Here is a 20,278-nt window from a genome sequence, read left to right as displayed (position 1 = left end):
CCGTTCTACTCGGGTTGATTCCATTCTATTCCACTCCATTCCATTCGATTCCATTTGATTCCATTCAATTCCATTCCATTCCATTCCATTCCATTCCATTCCATTCTATTCCTTTGAATTCCATTCCATTCCATTCCATTCCATTCCATTCCATTCCATTCCATTCCATTCCATTCAATTCGGTTACATTCGATACCATTCCATTCCATTCCATTCCATTCCATTCCATTCCATTCCATTCCATTCCAATCCATTCCATTCTACTCGGGTTGATTCCATTCCATTCCATTCCATTCCATTCCATTCCATTCCCTTCCATTCCATTCCTTTCGGTTCCATTCGATTCCATTCGATTCCATTCCATTTCACTCCATTCCATTCCGTTCCGTTCCGTTCCATTCCGTTCCATTCCGTTCCATTCCATTCCGTTCTACTCGGGTTGATTCCATTCTATTCCACTCCATTCCATTCGATTCCATGCGATCCCATTCAATTCCATTCCATTCCATTCCATTCCATTCCCTTCCTTTCCATTCCATTCGGTTCCATTCGATTCCATTCGATTCCATTCCATTTCACTCCACTCCATTCCGTTCCGTTCCGTTCCGTTCCGTTCCGTTCCGTTCCATTCCGTTCCATTCCATTCCGTTCTACTCGGGTTGATTCCATTGTATTCCACTCCATTCCATTCGATTCCATTCGATTCCATTCGATTCCATTCCATTCCATTCCAATCCATTCCATTCCAATCCATTCCAGTCTACTCGGGTTGATTCCATTCCATTCCATTCCATTCCATTCCATTCCCTTCCATTCCATTCCATTCGGTTCAATTCGATTCCATTCGATTCCATTCCATTTCACTCAATTCCATTCCATTCCGTTCCGTTTCGTTCCGTTCCGTTCCGTTCTGTTCCGTTCTATTCGGGTTGATTCCATTCTATTCCATTCCATTCCATTCGATTCCATTCGATTCCATTCGATTCCATTCCGTTCCATTCCATTCCATTCCATTCTATTCTATTGAATTCCATTCCATTCCATTCCATTTCATTCCAATCCATTTCATTCTACTTGGGTTGATTCCATTCCATTCCATTGCATTCCATTCCATTCCATTCCATTCCATTCCATTCCACTCAGGTTCATTCCATTCCATTCCATTCCATTCCACTCTATTCCACTGAATTCCATTCTATTCCATTCCATTCCATTCCATTCCATTCCATTCCTTTCCATTCCATTCCGTTCTACTTGGGTTGATTCCATTCCATTCCATTCCATTCCATTCCATTCCATTCCATTCCATTCTATTCCATTCGATTCCATTCGATTCCATTCCATTCCATTCCATTCCATTCCATCCCAATCCATTCCATTCTTCTCGGGTTGATTCCATTCCATTCCATTCCATTCCATTCCATTCCATTCCATTCCCTTCCATTCCATTCCATTCGGTTCCATTCGATTCCATTCGATTCCATTCCATTTCACTCCATTCCATTCCATTCCGTTCCGTTCCGTTCCGTTCAATTCCGTTCCGTTCTATTCGGGTTGATTCCATTCTATTCCACTCCATTCCATTCGATTCCATTCGATTCCATTCGATTCCATTCCATTCCATTCCATTCCATGCCATTCCATTATATTCTATTGAATTCCATTCCATTCCATTCCATTCCATTCCAATCCATTCCATCCTACTCGGGTTGATTCCATTCCATTCCATTCCATTCCATTCCTTTCCATTCCACTCGGTTTGATTCAATTCTATTCCATTCCATTCCATTCGATTCCATTTGATTCCATTCCATTCCATTCAATTCCATTCCATTCCATTCCATTCCATTCCATTCCATTCCATTGAATTCCATCCCATTCCATTCTATTCCATTCCATTCCATTCCATTCCATTCCATTCCATTCCATTCCGTTCTACTCGGGTTGATTCCATTCTATTCCACTCCGTTCCATTCGATTCCATTCGATTCCATTCAATTCCATTCCATTCCATTCCATTCCATTCCATTCCATTCCATTCCATTCCATTCCATTCTATTCCTTTGAATTCCATTCCATTCCATTCCATTCCATTCCATTCCATTCCATTCCATTCCATTCCATTGCATTCCATTCAATTCGGTTACATTCGATTCCATTCCTTTCCATTCCATTCCATTCCATTCCATTCCATTCCATTCCATTCCAATCCATTCCATTCTACTCGGGTTGATTCCATTCCATTCCATTCCATTCCATTCCATTCCATTCCATTCCATTCCATTCCATTCCATTCCATTCCCTTCCATTCCATTCGGTTCCATTCGATTCCATTCGATTCCATTCCATTTCACTCCATTCCATTCCGTTCCGTTCCGTTCCATTCCGTTCCATTCCGTTCCATTCCATTCCGTTCTACTCGGGTTGATTCCATTCTATTCCACTCCATTCCATTCGATTCCATGCGATCCCATTCAATTCCATTCCATTACATTCCATTCCATTCCTTTCCATTCCATTCCATTCCATTCTATTCCTTTGAATTCCATTCCATTCCATTCCATTCCATTCCAATCCATTCCATTCTACTCGGGTTGATTCATTTCCATTCCTTTCCGTTCCGTTCCGTTCCGTTCCGTTCCATTCCGTTCTACTCGGGTTCATTCCATTCCATTCCATTCCATTCCATTGTATTCCATTGAATTCCATTCCATTCCATTCCGTTCTACTCGGGTTGATTCCATTCCATTCCATTCCATTCCATTCCATTCGATTCCATTCGATTCCATTCCATTCCATTCGATTCCATTCCATTCCATTCCATTCCATTCCATTCCATTCCAATCCATTCCATTCTACTCGGGTTGATTCCATTCCATTCCATTCCATTCCATTCCATTCCCTTCCTTTCCATTCCATTCGGTTCCATTCAATTATATTCGATTCCATTCTATTTCACTCCGTTCCGTTCCGTACCGTTCCGTTCCATTCCATTCCGTTCCATTCCATACCGTTCTACTCGGGTTGATTCCATTCTATTCTACTCCATTCCATTCGATTCCATTCGATTCCATTCGATTCCATTTCATTCCATTCCATTCCATTCCATTCCTTTCCATTCCATTCTATTCCATTGAATTCCATTCCATTCCATTCCATTCCATTCCAATCCTTTCCATTCTACTCGGGTTGATTCCATTCCATTCCATTCCATTCCATTCCATTCCATTCCATTCCATTCCATTCGATCCCATTCCATTCCATTCCATTCAATTCCATTCCATTCCATTCCGTTCTATTCGGGTTCATTCCATTCCATTCCATTCCATTCCATTCCATTCCATTCTAATCGGGTAGATTCCATTCCATTATATTCCATTCCTTTCCTTTCCATTCCATTGCATTCCATTGCATTGCATTCCATTCCATTCAGTTCCTTTCCATTCCATTCCATTCCACTCCATTCCATTCCTTTCTATTCCATTCCATTACATTCCATTCCATTCCATTCCATTCCATTTCCATTCCATTCCATTCCGTTCTGCTCGGGTACATTCTATTCCATTCCATTCCATTCCATTCCGTTCCATTCCGTTCTACTCGGGTAGATTCCATTCCATTCCATTCCACTCCATTCCTTTCCAATCCATTGCATTCCATTGCATTGCATTGCATTCCATTCCATTCCATTCCATTCCATTCAATTCCATTCCATTCCATTCCATTCCATTCCATTCCATTCCATTCCATTCCGTATTCGGTTCCATTCGATTCCATTCGATTCCATTCCATTTCACTCCATTCTATTCCATTCCGTTCCGTTCCGTTCCGTTCCGTTCCGTTCCGTTCCGTTCTATTCGGGTTGATTCCATTCTATTCCATTCCATTCCATTCGATTCCATTCGATTCCATTCGATTCAATTCCATTCCATTCCATTCCATTCTATTCTATTGAATTCCATTCCATTCCATTCCATTTCATTCCAATCCATTTCATTCTACTTGGGTTGATTCCATTCCATTCCATTCCATTCCATTCCATTCCATTCCATTCCATTCCATTCCATTCCATTCCATTCCATTCCACTCAGGTTCATTCCATTCCATTCCATTCCATTCCATTCTATTCCACTGAATTCCATTCTATTCCATTCCATTCCATTCCATTCCATTCCTTTCCATTCCATTCCGTTCTACTCGGGTTGATTCCATTCCATACCATTCCATTCCATTCCATTCCATTCCATTCCATTCCATTCTATTCCATTCGATTCCATTCGATTCCATTCCATTCCATTCCATTCCATTCCATCCCAATCCATTCCATTCTTCTCGGGTTGATTCCATTCCATTCCATTCCATTCCATTCCATTCCATTCCATTCCATTCCATTCCATTCGGTTCCATTCGATTCCATTCGATTCCATTCCATTTCACTCCATTCCATTCCATTCCGTTCCGTTCTATTCGGGTTGATTCCATTCTATTCCACTCCATTCCATTCGATTCCATTCGATTCCATTCGATTCCATTCCATTCCATTCCATTCCATGCCATTCCATTATATTCTATTGAATTCCATTCCATTCCATTCCATTCCATTCCAATCCATTCCATTCTACTCGGGTTGATTCCATTCCATTCCATTCCATTCCATTGCTTTCCATTCCACTCGGGTTGATTCAATTCTATTCCATTCCATTCCATTCGATTCCATTTGATTCCATTCCATTCCATTCCATTCCATCCCATTCCATTCCATTCCATTCCATTGAATTCCATCCCATTCCATTCTATTCCATTCCATTCCATTCCATTCCATTCCATTCCGTTCTACTCGGGTTGATTCCATTCTATTCCACTCCATTCCATTCGATTCCATTTGATTCCATTCAATTCCATTCCATTCCATTCCATTCCATTCCATTCCATTCTATTCCTTTGAATTCCATTCCATTCCATTCCATTCCATTCCATTCCATTCCATTCCATTCCATTCCATTCAATTCGGTTACATTCGATACCATTCCATTCCATTCCATTCCATTCCATTCCATTCCATTCCATTCCATTCCAATCCATTCCATTCTACTCGGGTTGATTCCATTCCATTCCATTCCATTCCATTCCATTCCATTCCCTTCCATTCCATTCCTTTCGGTTCCATTCGATTCCATTCGATTCCATTCCATTTCACTCCATTCCATTCCGTTCCGTTCCGTTCCATTCCGTTCCATTCCGTTCCATTCCATTCCGTTCTACTCGGGTTGATTCCATTCTATTCCACTCCATTCCATTCGATTCCATGCGATCCCATTCAATTCCATTCCATTCCATTCCATTCCATTCCCTTCCTTTCCATTCCATTCGGTTCCATTCGATTCCATTCGATTCCATTCCATTTCACTCCACTCCATTCCGTTCCGTTCCGTTCCGTTCCGTTCCGTTCCGTTCCATTCCGTTCCATTCCATTCCGTTCTACTCGGGTTGATTCCATTGTATTCCACTCCATTCCATTCGATTCCATTCGATTCCATTCGATTCCATTCCATTCCATTCCAATCCATTCCATTCCAATCCATTCCAGTCTACTCGGGTTGATTCCATTCCATTCCATTCCATTCCATTCCATTCCCTTCCATTCCATTCCATTCGGTTCAATTCGATTCCATTCGATTCCATTCCATTTCACTCAATTCCATTCCATTCCGTTCCGTTTCGTTCCGTTCCGTTCCGTTCTGTTCCGTTCTATTCGGGTTGATTCCATTCTATTCCATTCCATTCCATTCGATTCCATTCGATTCCATTCGATTCCATTCCGTTCCATTCCATTCCATTCCATTCTATTCTATTGAATTCCATTCCATTCCATTCCATTTCATTCCAATCCATTTCATTCTACTTGGGTTGATTCCATTCCATTCCATTGCATTCCATTCCATTCCATTCCATTCCATTCCATTCCACTCAGGTTCATTCCATTCCATTCCATTCCATTCCACTCTATTCCACTGAATTCCATTCTATTCCATTCCATTCCATTCCATTCCATTCCATTCCTTTCCATTCCATTCCGTTCTACTTGGGTTGATTCCATTCCATTCCATTCCATTCCATTCCATTCCATTCCATTCCATTCTATTCCATTCGATTCCATTCGATTCCATTCCATTCCATTCCATTCCATTCCATCCCAATCCATTCCATTCTTCTCGGGTTGATTCCATTCCATTCCATTCCATTCCATTCCATTCCATTCCATTCCCTTCCATTCCATTCCATTCGGTTCCATTCGATTCCATTCGATTCCATTCCATTTCACTCCATTCCATTCCATTCCGTTCCGTTCCGTTCCGTTCAATTCCGTTCCGTTCTATTCGGGTTGATTCCATTCTATTCCACTCCATTCCATTCGATTCCATTCGATTCCATTCGATTCCATTCCATTCCATTCCATTCCATGCCATTCCATTATATTCTATTGAATTCCATTCCATTCCATTCCATTCCATTCCAATCCATTCCATCCTACTCGGGTTGATTCCATTCCATTCCATTCCATTCCATTCCTTTCCATTCCACTCGGTTTGATTCAATTCTATTCCATTCCATTCCATTCGATTCCATTTGATTCCATTCCATTCCATTCAATTCCATTCCATTCCATTCCATTCCATTCCATTCCATTCCATTGAATTCCATCCCATTCCATTCTATTCCATTCCATTCCATTCCATTCCATTCCATTCCATTCCATTCCGTTCTACTCGGGTTGATTCCATTCTATTCCACTCCATTCCATTCGATTCCATTCGATTCCATTCAATTCCATTCCATTCCATTCCATTCCATTCCATTCCATTCCATTCCATTCCATTCTATTCCTTTGAATTCCATTCCATTCCATTCCATTCCATTCCATTCCATTCCATTCCATTCCATTCCATTCCATTGCATTCCATTCAATTCGGTTACATTCGATTCCATTCCTTTCCATTCCATTCCATTCCATTCCATTCCATTCCATTCCATTCCATTCCAATCCATTCCATTCTACTCGGGTTGATTCCATTCCATTCCATTCCATTCCATTCCATTCCATTCCATTCCATTCCATTCCATTCCATTCCATTCCCTTCCATTCCATTCGGTTCCATTCGATTCCATTCGATTCCATTCCATTTCACTCCATTCCATTCCGTTCCGTTCCGTTCCATTCCGTTCCATTCCGTTCCATTCCATTCCGTTCTACTCGGGTTGATTCCATTCTATTCCACTCCATTCCATTCGATTCCATGCGATCCCATTCAATTCCATTCCATTACATTCCATTCCATTCCTTTCCATTCCATTCCATTCCATTCTATTCCTTTGAATTCCATTCCATTCCATTCCATTCCATTCCAATCCATTCCATTCTACTCGGGTTGATTCATTTCCATTCCTTTCCGTTCCGTTCCGTTCCGTTCCGTTCCATTCCGTTCTACTCGGGTTCATTCCATTCCATTCCATTCCATTCCATTGTATTCCATTGAATTCCATTCCATTCCATTCCGTTCTACTCGGGTTGATTCCATTCCATTCCATTCCATTCCATTCCATTCGATTCCATTCGATTCCATTCCATTCCATTCGATTCCATTCCATTCCATTCCATTCCATTCCATTCCATTCCAATCCATTCCATTCTACTCGGGTTGATTCCATTCCATTCCATTCCATTCCATTCCATTCCCTTCCTTTCCATTCCATTCGGTTCCATTCAATTATATTCGATTCCATTCTATTTCACTCCGTTCCGTTCCGTACCGTTCCGTTCCATTCCATTCCGTTCCATTCCATACCGTTCTACTCGGGTTGATTCCATTCTATTCTACTCCATTCCATTCGATTCCATTCGATTCCATTCGATTCCATTTCATTCCATTCCATTCCATTCCATTCCTTTCCATTCCATTCTATTCCATTGAATTCCATTCCATTCCATTCCATTCCATTCCAATCCTTTCCATTCTACTCGGGTTGATTCCATTCCATTCCATTCCATTCCATTCCATTCCATTCCATTCCATTCCATTCGATCCCATTCCATTCCATTCCATTCAATTCCATTCCATTCCATTCCGTTCTATTCGGGTTCATTCCATTCCATTCCATTCCATTCCATTCCATTCCATTCTATTCCATTGAATTCCATTCCATTCCATTCCATTCCATTCCATTCCATTCCATTCCATTCCATTCCATTCCATTCCGTTCTACTCGGGTTGATTCCATTCCATTCCATTCCATTCCATTCCATTCCATTCCATTCCATTCCGTTCGATTCCATTCGATTCCATTCGATTCCATTCCATTCCATTCCATTCCATTCCATTCCAATCCAATCCATTCCATTCTACTCGGGTTGATTCCATTCTATTCCACTCCATTCCATTCGATTCCATTCGATTCCATTCGATTCCATTCCATTCCATTCCATTCCATTCCATTCCATTCCATTCCATTACATTCCATTCCATTCCATTGAATTCCATTCCATTCCATTCCATTCCATTCCATTCCATTCCATTGCATTCTTTCCATTCCATTCCATTCCGTTCTACTTGGGTTGATTCCATTCCATTCCATTCCATTCCATTCCATTCCATTCCATTCCATTCCATTCCATTAGATTCCATTTGATTCCGTTCCAATCCATTCCAATCCATTCCATTCCAATCCATTCCATTCTACTCGGGTTGATTCCATTCCATTCCATTCCATTCCCTTCCATTCCATTCCATTCGGTTCCATTCAATTCCATTCGATTCCATTCCATTTCACTCCATTCCATTGCATTCCGTTCCATTCCTTTCGGTTCCGTTCCGTTCTATTCGGGTTGATTCCATTCTATTCCATTCCATTCCATTCGATTCCATTCGATTCCATTCGATTCCATTCCATTCCATTCCATTCCATTCCATTCTATTCTATTGAATTCCATTCCATTCCATTCCATTTCATTCCAATCCATTTCATTCTACTTGGGTTGATTCCATTCCATTCCATTCCATTCCATTCCATTCCATTCCATTCCATTCCATTCCATTCCATTCCACTCGGGTTCATTCCATTCCATTCCATTCCATTCCATTCTATTCCATTGAATTCCATTCTATTCCATTCCATTCCATTCCATTCCATTCCATTCCTTTCCATTCCATTCCGTTCTACTCGGGTTGATTCCATTCCATTCCATTCCATTCCATTCCATTCCATTCCATTCCATTCGATTCCATTCCATTCCATTCCATTGAATTCCATTCCATTCCATTCCATTCCATGGAATACCATTCCATTGAATTCCATTCCATTCCATTCCATTCCATTCCATTGAATTCCATTCCATTCCATTCCATTCCATTCCATTCCATTGAATTCCATTCCATTCCATTCGATTCCATTCCATTCCATTCCATTGAATTCCATTCCATTCCATTCCATTCCATTGAATTCCATTCCATTCCATTCCATTCCATTCCATTGAATTCCATTCCGTTCCATTCCATTCCATTGAATTCCATTCCATTCCATTCCATTCCATTCCATTCCATTCCATTCCATTCCATTGAATTCCATTCCATTCCATTCCATTCCATTCCATTGAATTCCATTCCGTTCCATTCCATTCCATTGAATTCCATTCCATTCCATTCCATTCCATTCCATTCCATTCCATTCCATTCCATTGAATTCCATTCCATTCCATTCCATTCCATTCCATTCCATTCCATCCCATTCCATTCCATTCCATTCCATTCCGTTCTACTCGGGTTGATTCCATTCTATTCCATTCCATTCCATTCGATCCCATTTGATTCCATTCGATTCCATTCAATTCCATTCGATTCCATTCCATTCCACTCCATTCCATTCCATTGAATTCCATTCCATTCCATTCCATTCCATTCCATTCCATTGAATTCCATTCCATTCCATTCCATTCCATTCCATTGATTTCCATTCCATTCCATTCCATTCAATTGAATTCCATTCCATTCCATTCCATTCCGTTCCGTTCCGTCCCGTTCCATTCCGTTCCGTTCCGTTCCGTTGCGTTCCGTTCCGTTCTACTCGGGTTGATTAAATTCTATTCCATTCCATTCTATTCGATTCCATTCGATTCCAAACGATTCCATTCGATTCCATTCGATTCCATTGAATTCCATTCCATTCCATTCCATTCCATTGAATTCCGTTGCATTATATTCCATTCCGTTCCGTTCCGTCCCGTTCCGTTCCGTTCCGTTCCGTTGCGTGCCGTTGCGTTCTACTCGGGTTGATTCCATTCCATTCCATTCCATTCCATTCCATTCCATTCCATTCCATTGAATTCCATTCCATTCCATTCCATTCCATTCCATTCCATTCCATTCCATTCCATTCCATTCCATTCCATTCCATTCCATTCCATTCCGTTCTACTCGGGTTGATTCCATTCTATTCCATTCCATTCCATTCGATCTCATTCGATTCCATTCGATTCCATTCGATTCCACTCCATTCCATTCCATTGAATTCCATTCCATTCCATTCCATTCCATTCCTTTCGATTGAATTCCATTCCATTCCATTCCATTCCATTCCATTCCATTCCATTGAATTCCATTCCATTCCATTCCATAGAATTCCGTTCCATTCCATTCCATTCCATTCCATTCCATTCCATTCCATTGAATTCCATTCCATTCCATTCCATTCCTTTCCATTGAATTCCATTCTGTTCCATTCCATTCCTTTGAATTCCGTTCCATTCCATTCCATTCCATTCCTTTCCGTTCCGTTCCGTTCCGTTCCGTTCCGTTGCGTTCCGCTCCGTTCTACTCGGGTTGATTCCATTCTATTCCATTCCATTCCATTCGATCCCATTCGATTCCATTCGATTCCATTCGATTCCATTCGATTCCACTCCATTCCATTCCATAGAATTCCATTCCATTCCATTCCATTTGAATTCCATTCCATTCCATTCCATTCCATTCTATTCCATTCCATCCCATTCCATTCCATTCCATTCCATTCTACTCGGGTTGATTGCATTCTATTCCATTCCATTCCATTCGATTCCATTCGATTCCATTCGATTCCATTCCGTTCCATTCCATTCCATTCCATTCTATTCTATTGAATTCCATTCCATTCCATTCCATTTCATTCCAATCCATTTCATTCTACTTGGGTTGATTCCATTCCATTCCATTGCATTCCATTCCATTCCATTCCATTCCATTCCATTCCATTCCATTCCACTCAGGTTCATTCCATTCCATTCCATTCCATTCCACTCTATTCCACTGAATTCCATTCTATTCCATTCCATTCCATTCCATTCCATTCCATTCCTTTCCATTCCATTCCGTTCTACTTGGGTTGATTCCATTCCATTCCATTCCATTCCATTCCATTCCATTCCATTCCATTCTATTCCATTCGATTCCATTCGATTCCATTCCATTCCATTCCATTCCATTCCATCCCAATCCATTCCATTCTTCTCGGGTTGATTCCATTCCATTCCATTCCATTCCATTCCATTGAATTCCATTCCATTCCATTCCATTCCATTCCATTCCATTCCATTCCATTCCATTCTACTGGTGTCCATTCCATTCCATTCCATTCCATTCCATTCCATTCCATTCCATTCCATTCCATTGCATTCCAAGGCATTCCATTCCATTCCATTCCATTCCATTCCATTCCATTCCACTCCACTCCTCCACTCCACTCCATTCCACTCCACTCCACTCCGGTACATTCCATTCCATTCCATTCCATTCCATTCCATTCCATTCCGTGCTTCTCGGGTACATTCCGTTCCGTTCCATTCCATTCCATTCCATTCCATTCCATTCCGTTCCAGTGCACTCTACTCCACTCCACTCCACTCCACTCCACTCCGGTACATTCCATTCCATTCCATTCCATTCCATTCCATTCCATTTCCATTCCCATTCCATTTCCATTCCCGTTCCATTTCCATTCCCGTTTCTTTTCCATTCCCGTTCCATTTCCATTCCAGTTCCATTACCATTCCCGTTCCATTTCCATTCCCGATCCATTTCCATTCCCGTTCCATTTCCATTCCCGTTCCATTTCCATTCCCGTTCCGTTACCATTCCCGTTCCATTTCCGTTCCCGTTCCGTTTCCGTTCCCGTTCCATTTCCGTTCTCGTTCCGTTTCCGTTCCCGTTCCATTTCCATTCCCGTTCCATTTCCGTTCCCTTTCCATTTCCATTCCCGTTCCATTTCCATTCCCTTTCCATTTCCATTTCATTCCATTCCATTCTGCTCGGGTACATTCCATTCCATTCCATTGCATTCCATTCCGTTCTGCTCCTGTCCATTCCATTCCATTCCATTCCGTTCCATTCCGTTCTACTCGGGTAGATTCCATTCCATTCCATTCCATTCCATTCCATTCCATTCCATTCCATTCCATTCTACTGGTGTCCATTCCAATCCATTCCATTCCATTCCATTCCATTCCATTCCATTCCATTGCATTCCATTCCATTCCATTCCATTCCATTCCATTCCGTTCCGTTCTACTCGGTTACATTCCATTCAATTCCATTCCATTCCGTTCTACTCGGGTAGATTCCATTCCATTCCATTCCATTCCTTTCCATTCCATTGCATTCCATTGCATTGCATTGCACTCAATTCCATTCCATTCCATTCCATTCCATTCCATTCCATTCCATTCCGTTCCGTTCAACTCGGTTACATTCCATTCAATTACATTCCATTCCGTTCTACTCGGTTACATACCATTCCATTCCATTCCATTCCATTCCAATCCATTCCATTCCATTCCATTCCGTTCTACTCGTGTACATTCCATTCCATTCCACTCCATTCCATTCCATTCCATTCCATTCCATTCCATTCCATTCCGTTCTACTTTGGTACATTGCATTCCATTCCATTCCATTCCATTCCATTCCATTCCATTCCATTCCATTCCATTCTACTCAGGTTGATTCCATTCTATTCCATTCCATTCCATTCCATTCCATTCCATTCCATTCCATTCGATTCCATTCCATTCCATTCCATAGAATTCCATTCCATTCCATTCCATTCCATGGAATTCCATTCCATTCCATTCCATGGAATTCCATTCCATTCCATTCCATTCCATTCCATTCCATTCCATGGAATTCCATTCCATTCCATTCCATTCCATGGAATTCCATTCCATTCCATTCCATTCCATTCCATTCCATTCCATTCCATTCCATTGAATTCCATTCCGTTCCATTCCATTCCATTGAATTCCATTCCATTCCATTCCATTCCATTCCATTCCATTCCATTCCATTGAATTCCATTCCAATGAATTCCATTCCATTCCATTCCATTCCATTCCATCCCATTCCATTCCATTCCATTCCATTCCGTTCTACTAGGGTTGATTCCATTCTATTCCATTCCATTCCATTCGATCCCATTTGATTCCATTCGATTCCATTCAATTCCATTCGATTCCATTCCATTCCACTCCATTCCATTCCATTGAATTCCATTCCATTCCATTCCATTCCATTCCATTCCATTCCATGGAATTCCATTCCATTCCATTCCATTCCATGGAATTCCATTCCATTCCATTCCATTCCATTCCATTCCATAGAATTCCATTCCATTCCATTCCATTCCATTGAATTCCGTTCCATTCCATTCCATTCCGTTCCGTTCCGTTCCGTTCCGTTCCGTTGCGTTCCGTTCCGTTCCGTTGTGTTCCGTTCCGTTCTACTCGGGATGATTCCATTCTATTCCATTCCATTCCAATCCATTCCATTCCATTCCATTGAATTCCATTCCATTCCATTCCATTCCATTCCATTCCATTCCATTCCATTGAATTCCATTCCATTCCATTCCATTCCATTCCATTCCATTCCATTCCATTCCATTGAATTCCATTCCATTCCAATCCATTCCATGGAATTCCGTTCCATTCCATTCCATTCCGTTCCGTTCCGTCCCGTTCCGTTCCGTTCCATTCCGTTGCGTTCCGTTCCGTTCTACTCGGGTTGATTCCATTCTATTCCATTCCATTCCATTCGATTCCATTCGATTCCATTCGATTCCACTCCATTCCATTCCATAGAATTCCATTCCATTCCATTCCATTCCATTGAATTCCATTCCATTCCATTCCATTCCATTCTATTCCATTCCATTCCAATCCATTCCATTCTATTCCATTGAATTCCATTCCATTCCATTCCATTCCATTCCATTCCATTCCATTGAATTCCATTCCATTCCATTCAATTCCATTCCATTCCATTCCATTCCATTGAATTCCATTCCATTCCATTCCATTCCATTCCATTCCATTCCATTCCATTCCATTTGAATTCCATTCCATTCCATTCCATTCCATTCCATTCCATTCCATTTGAATTCCATTCCATTCCAATCCATTCCATTCCATTCCATTCCATTCCATTCCATTCCATTCCATTCCATGGAATTCCATTCCATTCCATTCCATTCCATTCCATTCCATTGAATTCCATTCCATTCCATTCCATTCCATTCCATTCCATTCCATTCCATTCCATTCCATTCCATTCCATTGAATTCCATTCCGTTCCATTCCATTCCATTGAATTCCGTTCCATTCCACTCCATTCCATTCTGTTCCGTTCCCTTCCGTTGCGTTCCGCTCCGTTCTACTCGGGTGGATTCCATTCTATTCCATTCCAGTCCATTCGATCCCATTCGATTGCATTCGATTCCATTCGATTCCATTCGATTCCACTCCATTCCATTCCATAGAATTCCATTCCATTCCATTCCATTCCATTCCATTCCATTCCATTGAATTCCATTCAATTCCATTCCATTCCATGGAATTCCATTCCATTCCATTCCATTCCAATCCATAGAATTCCATTCCATTCCATTCCATTCCATTGAATTCCGTTCCATTCCATTCCATTCCGTTCCGTTCCGTTCCGTTCCGTTCCGTTGCGTTCCGTTCCGTTCCGTTGTGTTCCGTTCCGTTCTACTCGGGTTGATTCCATTCTATTCCATTCCATTCCAAACCATTCCATTCCATTCCATTCCATTCCATTCCATTCCATTCCATTGAATTCCATTCCATTCCATTCCATTCCATGGAATTCCGTTCCATTCCATTCCATTCCGTTCCGTTCCATCCCGTTCCGTTCCGTTCCGTTCCGTTGCGTTCCGTTCCGTTCTACTAGGGTTGATTCCATTCTATTCCATTCCATTCCATTCGATTCCATTCGATTCCATTCGATTCCACTCCATTCCATTCCATAGAATTCCATTCCATTCCATTCCATTCCATTGAATTCCTTTCCATTCCATTCCATTCCAATTCCATTCCATTCCATTCCATTCCATTGAATTCCATTCCATTCCATTCCATTCCATTCCATTCCATTCCATTCCATTCCATTCTACTGGTGTCCATTCCATTCCATTCCATTCCATTCCATTCCATTCCATTCCTTTCCATTCCATTGCATTCCATTGCATTCCATTCCATTCCATTCCATTCCATTCCATTCCATTCCACTCCACTCCACTCCACTCCACTCCATTCCACTCCACTCCACTCCGGTACATTCCATTCCATTCCATTCCATTCCATTCCATTCCATTCCATTCCGTGCTTCTCGGGTACATTCCGTTCCGTTCCATTCCATTCCATTCCATTCCATTCCATTCCGTTCCAGTGCACTCTACTCCACTCCACTCCACTCCACTCCACTCCGGTACATTCCATTCCATTCCATTCCATTCCATTCCATTCCATTTCCATTCCCATTCCATTTCCATTCCCGTTCCATTTCCATTCCCGTTTCTTTTCCATTCCCGTTCCATTTCCATTCCAGTTCCATTACCATTCCCGTTCCATTTCCATTCCCGATCCATTTCCATTCCCGTTCCTTTTCCATTCCCGTTCCATTTCCATTCCCGTTCCGTTACCATTCCCGTTCCATTTCCGTTCCCGTTCCGTTTCCGTTCCCGTTCCATTTCCGTTCTCGTTCCGTTTCCGTTCCCGTTCCATTTCCATTCCCGTTCCATTTCCGTTCCCGTTCCATTTCCATTCCCGTTCCATTTCCATTCCCTTTCCATTTCCATTTCATTCCATTCCGTTCTGCTCGGGTACATTCCATTCCATTCCATTGCATTCCATTCCGTTCTGCTCCTGTCCATTCCATTCCATTCCATTCCGTTCCATTCCGTTCTACTCGGGTAGATTCCATTCCATTCCATTCCATTCCATTCCATTCCATTCCATTCCATTCCATTCCATTCCATTCTACTGGTGTCCATTCCATTCCATTCCATTCCATTCCATTCCATTCCATTCCATTCCATTGCATTCCATTCCATTCCATTCCATTCCATTCCGTTCCGTTCTACTCGGTTCCATTCCATTCCATTCCATTCCATTCCATTCCATAGAATTCCATTCCATTCCATTCCATTCCATTGAATTCCGTTCCATTCCATTCCATTCCGTTCCGTTCCGTTCCGTTCCGTTCCGTTGCGTTCCGTTCCGTTCCGTTTTGTTCCGTTCCGTTCTACTCGGGTTGATTCCATTCTATTCCATTCCATTCCTATCCATTCCATTCCATTCCATTGAATTCCATTCCATTCCATTCCATTCCATTCCATTCCATTCCATTCCATTCCATTCCATTGAATTCCATTCCATTCCATTCCATTCCATTCCATTCCATTCCATTGAATTCCATTCCATTCCATTCCATTTCCATTCCCATTCCATTTCCATTCCCGTTCCATTTCCATTCCCGTTTCTTTTCCATTCCCGTTCCATTTCCATTCCAGTTCCATTACCATTCCCGTTCCATTTCCATTCCCGATCCATTTCCATTCCCGTTCCTTTTCCATTCCCGTTCCATTTCCATTCCCGTTCCGTTACCATTCCCGTTCCATTTCCGTTCCCGTTCCGTTTCCGTTCCCGTTCCATTTCCGTTCTCGTTCCGTTTCCGTTCCCGTTCCATTTCCATTCCCGTTCCATTTCCGTTCCCGTTCCATTTCCATTCCCGTTCCATTTCCATTCCCTTTCCATTTCCATTTCATTCCATTCCGTTCTGCTCGGGTACATTCCATTCCATTCCATTGCATTCCATTCCGTTCTGCTCCTGTCCATTCCATTCCATTCCATTCCGTTCCATTCCGTTCTACTCGGGTAGATTCCATTCCATTCCATTCCATTCCATTCCATTCCATTCCATTCCATTCTACTGGTGTCCATTCCATTCCATTCCATTCCATTCCATTCCATTCCATTCCATTCCATTGCATTCCATTCCATTCCATTCCATTCCATTCCGTTCCGTTCTACTCGGTTACATTCCATTCCATTCCATTCCATTCCATTCCATGGAATTCCATTCCATTCCATTCCATTCCATTCCATTCCATAGAATTCCATTCCATTCCATTCCATTCCATTGAATTCCGTTCCATTCCATTCCATTCCGTTCCGTTCGGTTCCGTTCCGTTCCGTTGCGTTCCGTTCCGTTCCGTTTTGTTCCGTTCCGTTCTACTCGGGTTGATTCCATTCTATTCCATTCCATTCCAATCCATTCCATTCCATTCCATTGAATTCCATTCCATTCCATTCCATTCCATTCCATTCCATTCCATTCCATTCCAATCCATTCCATGGAATTCCGTTCCATTCCATTCCATTCCGTTCCGTTCCGTCCCGTTCCGTTCCGTTCCGTTCCGTTGCGTTCCGTTCCGTTCTACTCGGGTTTATTCCATTCTATTCCATTCCATTCCATTCGATTCCATTCGATTCCATTCGATTCCACTCCATTCCATTCCATAGAATTCCATTCCATTCCATTGAATTCCATTCCATTCCATTCCATTCCATTGAATTCCATTCCATTCCATTCCATTCCATTGAATTCCATTCCATTCCATTCCATTCCATTCCATTCCATTCCATTCCATTCCATTCCATTCCATTCCATTCTACTGTTGTCCATTCCATTCCATTCCATTCCATTCCATTCCATTCCATTCCATTCCATTCCATTCCTTTCCATTCCATTGCATTCCATTGCATTCCATTCCATTCCATTCCATTCCATTCCATTCCATTCCATTCCATTCCGTGCTTCTCGGGTACATTCCGTTCCGTTCCATTCCATTCCATTCCATTCCATTCCGTTCCAGTGCACTCTACTCCACTCCACTCCACTCCACTCCGGTACATTCCATTCCATTCCATTCCATTCCATTTCCATTCCCATTCAATTTCCATTCCCGTTCCATTTCCATTCCCGTTTCTTTTCCATTCCCGTTCCATTTCCATTCCCGTTCCATTGCCATTCCCGTTCCATTTCCATTCCCGATCCATTTCCATTCCCGTTCCTTTTCCATTCCCGTTCCATTTCCATTCCTGTTCCGTTACCATTCCCGTTCCATTTCCGTTCCCGTTCCGTTTCCGTTCCCGTTCCATTTCCCTTCTCGTTCCGTTTCCGTTCCCGTTCCATTTCCATTCCCGTTCTATTTCCGTTCCCGTTCCATTTCCATTCCCGTTCCATTTCCATTCCCTTTCCATTTCCATTTCATTCCATTCCGTTCTGCTCGGGTACATTCCATTCCATTCCATTGCATTCCATTCCGTTCTGCTCCTGTCCATTCCATTCCATTCCATTCCGTTCCATTCCGTTCTACTCGGGTAGATTCCATTCCATTCCATTCCATTCCATTCCATTCCATTCCATTCCATTCCATTCCATTCCATTCTACTGGTGTCCATTCCATTCCATTCCATTCCATTCCATTCCATTCCATTCCATTGCATTCCATTCCATTCCATTCCATTCCATTCCATTCCGTTCCGTTCTACTCGGTTACATTCCATTCAATTCCATTCCATTCCGTTCTACTCGGGTAGATTCCATTCCATTCCATTCCATTCCTTTCCATTCCATTGCATTCCATTGCATTGCATTGCACTCAATTCCATTCCATTCCATTCCATTCCATTCCATTCCATTCCATTCCATTCCATTCCGTTCCGTTCAATCCGGTTACATTCCATTGAATTACATTCCATTCCGTTCTACTCGGTTACATTCCATTCCATTCCATTCCATTCCATTCCAATCCATTCCATTCCATTCCATTCCGTTCTACTCGGGTACATTCCATTCCATTCCATTCCATTCCATTCCATTCCATTCCATTCCGTTCTACTTTGGTACATTCCATTCCATTCCATTCCATTCCATTCCATTCCATTCCATTACATTCCATTCCATTCGATTCCATTCCATTCCATTCCACTCCATTCCATGGAATTCCATTCCATTCCATTCCATTCCATTCCATTCCATTCCATTGAATTCCATTCCATTCCATTCCATTGAATTCCATTCCGTTCCATTCCATTCCATTGAATTCCATTCCATTCCATTCCATTCCATTCCATTCCATTCCATTCCATTCCATTGAATTCCATTCCATTCCATTCCATTCCATTCCATCCCATTCCATTCCATTCCATTCCATTCCGTTCTACTCGGGTTGATTCCATTCTATTCCATTCCATTCCATTCGATCCCATTTGATTCCATTCGATTCCATTCAATTCCATTCGATTCCATTCCATTCCACTCCATTCCATTCCATTGAATTCCATTCCATTCCATTCCATTCCATTCCATTGAATTCCATTCCATTCCATTCCATTGAATTCCATTCCGTTCCATTCCATTCCATTGAATTCCATTCCATTCCATTCCATTCCATTGAATTCCATTCCATTCCATTCCATTGAATTCCGTTCCATTCCATTCCATTCCGTTCAGTTCCGTTCCGTTCCGTTCCGTTGCGTTCCATTCCGTTCCGTTGTGTTCCGTTCCGTTCTACTCGGGTTGATTCCATTCTATTCCATTCCATTCCAATCCATTCCATTCCATTCCATTCCATTCCATTCCATTCCATTGAATTCCATTCCATTCCATTCCATTCCATGGAATTCCGTTCCATTCCATTCCATTCCGTTCCGTTCCATCCCGTTCCGTTCCGTTCCGTTCCGTTGCGTTCCGTTCCGTTCTACTCGGGTTGATTCCATTCTATTCCATTCCATTCCATTCGATTCCATTCGATTCCATTCGATTCCACTCCATTCCATTCCATAGAATTCCATTCCATTCCATTCCATTCCATTGAATTCCATTCCATTCCA

This window comes from Gorilla gorilla, chromosome 12, assembly GCF_029281585.2.
Source record: "Gorilla gorilla gorilla isolate KB3781 chromosome 12, NHGRI_mGorGor1-v2.1_pri, whole genome shotgun sequence".
In the NCBI taxonomy this organism is placed as follows: Eukaryota; Metazoa; Chordata; class Mammalia; order Primates; family Hominidae; genus Gorilla; species Gorilla gorilla.
Note: the sequence above shows the minus strand (reverse complement) of the source record.